The sequence below is a fragment of the Myxine glutinosa genome, chromosome 3 (assembly GCF_964187855.1).
Source record: "Myxine glutinosa chromosome 3, kmMyxGlut1.1, whole genome shotgun sequence".
NCBI classification, from domain to species: Eukaryota; Metazoa; Chordata; class Myxini; order Myxiniformes; family Myxinidae; genus Myxine; species Myxine glutinosa.
Genome location: NC_136263.1, coordinates 193964976 through 193968034, shown reverse-complemented (window position 1 = coordinate 193968034; position 3059 = coordinate 193964976). Strand labels below are relative to the sequence as shown.

The following is a 3059-nucleotide window of genomic DNA, read 5'->3' as shown; positions in this document are numbered from 1 at the left end:
GCGTGATATGTATTCGATCCTTTGACCCGAAAGCTAACAAACGAGACGCTACTTCAGGGCGTGATATGTATTCGATCCTCTGACCCGAAAGCTAACAAACGAGACGCTACTTCAGGGCGTGATATGTATTCGATCCTTTGACCCGACAGCTAAACAAACGAGACGCTACTTCAGGTCGTGCAGTCTATCGCTGCCAAGCATGCTCGCCCTCTCGACTCGGCGTGCTCACCCTCTCGACTCGGCGTGCTCGCCCTCTCGACTCGGCGAAGCCGCACTGATTCAACGGGCCGAGCTCAACTTTCGGTTTCCCTCGTACGCGGTGCGCCCTAGATAATACTTTTCGCTCGTCGGCCGGGTTCGTATTCCGTACACCGATCTCGAGCCCGCTCGAATGCTGCTGCCCAATGGACGCGAGACTTTAGATTTCGGAGTGCTACTTTACTCCGTCTGGGGATACCGCCCAGCTGGAACTCGCCGTCAAACCCGCCCGCACGTGCCCGAACCAATTGATGACGTCATCGACTAAATCACGCGTTTGCTTTACAGCACCATTTAACTGTTTCCCGCGCTTGCGTCATCAGAGTTCGTCTACCTGGGTACCTCTACAGATGGCAGAAATACTCAATCTGACCGCCCCTGCCCGAAAGTGCGTGTCATAACGTGGCGGCCTTCGAGGGCGACTAGCCAACATCGCGGACTTATGCCGTTAATCGATAAGGCACGGGGCATTTGGGGGTGCACGGTGACCCCATGACACGGTGACATTGAGCGTTGTGCCCGACTCCCTCGTCTCCTGAGCAAGCCACGTGGGCACCGGCCCGCCGGATCGCCCTTGACTCTGGGCTTGTTGCTTCTAGGACATTTGGGGGTGCACGGTGACCCCATGACACGGTGACATTGAGCGTTGCGCCCGACTCCCTCGTCTCCTGAGCAAGCCACGTGGGCACCGGCCCGCCGGATCGCCCTTGACTCTGGGCTTGTTGCTTCTAGGACAGGTCTCCTGGCTCGCCTCCACACATTTCGAGACTGCGAGACGCCTCGCCCGGCCGCTGCCTGATTGCGTTCCCTCTGACCCAGACTGTGAAGGTCGCTCGACTTCGGTGCGCGATGCGCAGCTGTTATCTCACACTTCACGACGGGGGGGGGGGGGGGGGATGGATGTGTGAGGGGGTGAGATGATGATCCATCCCATCATCCGGGCCATCCTCTTGTCTGTCGATCCATCCATCCGGGCCATTCTCTTGGATGTCGATCCATCCGGGACGTTTTCCATTTCTCGATCTCGACGTTTTCTCTCCGGGACAATCCCTCCGGGACGGTAGCCGGTATAGCCGATCTTCACCGATCCTCTGCGCGCTGTGCTGCAGGTCGGGAGATTCTGCGCGCTTCGCTGGGAAGGCGCATTTCGGTCGTTTTGTGCGTCGTCATAACTGCCATGCCGGTCGTTCGGGCAGCCTACGGAGGGCACTCGTGGCAAACGTTTTGCTTGAAACTATTTGCCGGAGCTTGTAATTCGTACGCGCTGCCGTCAGAGAGCGCTCGCGTCTCGTGATTTCAAAACAGGGGGACTCCGGGGTATCGCGTAACTCTCGTTATGGCTCTCGTCGGTTCTCTCCCTCGGCAATTCCATGACATGGATCTAATGTGGATCGACCATGTACCCTTGGGAGCCAAGGCAGGTACAGACTTACTGTAATGGACTTACTGTAGTGGCCTCCTGTCATGTAATCTTACTTACTGTACAACTCCTAGGCCGGTACAGACTTACTGTAATTGACTTACACTGTCATGGCCTCCTGTCATGTAATCTTACTTACTGTTACAGCTTACTGTAAAGAGGCTTACTGATTTACACATCTTCCACATCGACACATCTTCCTGTAATGTGTTGCCTTGCGACGAATAGACATGGCTTACTGGTTTACACATCTTCCACATCGGCACATCTGCCTGAAATGCGTTGCATTGCGACGAATGGACATTCGCTCTTCGACAAGGTACACCTTATGTAATGAGTTGCATATCGCAAAGGTACACCTTATCCAGCACATAGGCCTGTGAGACTAGCCTATTGTGACCCACAGGCTCGTCTGCCAGTATCGGACATGTGTGCGCCTAGAGAACATCTGCCGTCCCTCCCTTCGCCTGATACACCCCTGCCTGAAGCGGTGAGGGCACTGAGGTGCCCCTCCGACACCTGCCTCCAGCGGCTACTCCGAAGCAGGGGACTCCGGATTTGGGGGCGACGTACCCGGTAGTTTCCGAACCTGTGCTGGCAGGGTAATTCGCCACACTGACCTCTACGGATGGACCGACTGACCTGTACTACTGATAATGGATTTGTTTCGTATAGCGCTTTCCAGGAAGCCCTAAAGACGCTTTGACAGTGTGCGAAACATAACACAATGGCGCAAAGACAAGAATCAATAGGGATATTTCTTTGACACCCTAATAATGATATGATGACTTCCTCTACCTATTAATGCTGACGCGCGCTCGCTTCCTGCCTAGTGGCAGCATAGTTCTAACGGCGGGGAGAATGTGGTGAAAATGTAAGTTGAACCCAGGTGTGACGCTCACTTAAACCACTGGGCGGTGTCTATAAGACCTCGGGACGTCCGCGACTCGAGGCCACTCCTGCGACTTTATACAATGACATGTAGAATTGAATGGTACGTACCCACTTATATTCTAGGCTTGCTTGCATTGACTGATATATCCAATCTTTCTCATATGATGCCTTGATCCTGACATATATGTTGCATGGTGTATTTTACAGGATGATGTTACGATCTAATTGAAATTAAACCTATCTATGGGACGAGTTGTGGATCTGGTTGATTTTCACAACAGTGTTCATTTGCTTTATAAGGTGTACCCCCTCCTCCCTCCTCCGCACCCCCCCCCCAACCCCCAACGACCCTCTTCCTTCCACAGATCTACCAACGTCCCTGTTCTCTACTGTTGCTGTGCTTGTACACTTTCCTCTCTCTCCCCCTCTCTTTATTTATTACTCCCACCAGGGAGTAATGCATTCGATCGTGTCCGTCCATGTGTGT

The 3059-nt window shown here is 53.5% G+C and overlaps 1 long non-coding RNA gene across 1 annotated transcript; it reads left to right on the top strand.

Annotated features, from left to right (window-relative positions):
- The first annotated feature begins 2184 nt into the window (after positions 1 to 2184).
- Positions 2185 to 2824, top strand: LOC144891175 (uncharacterized). The gene is made up of 2 exons (XR_013622765.1): positions 2185 to 2672; positions 2780 to 2824. It is a non-coding gene; the product is annotated as an uncharacterized LOC144891175 (long non-coding RNA).
- The last annotated feature ends 235 nt before the right edge of the window (positions 2825 to 3059 follow it).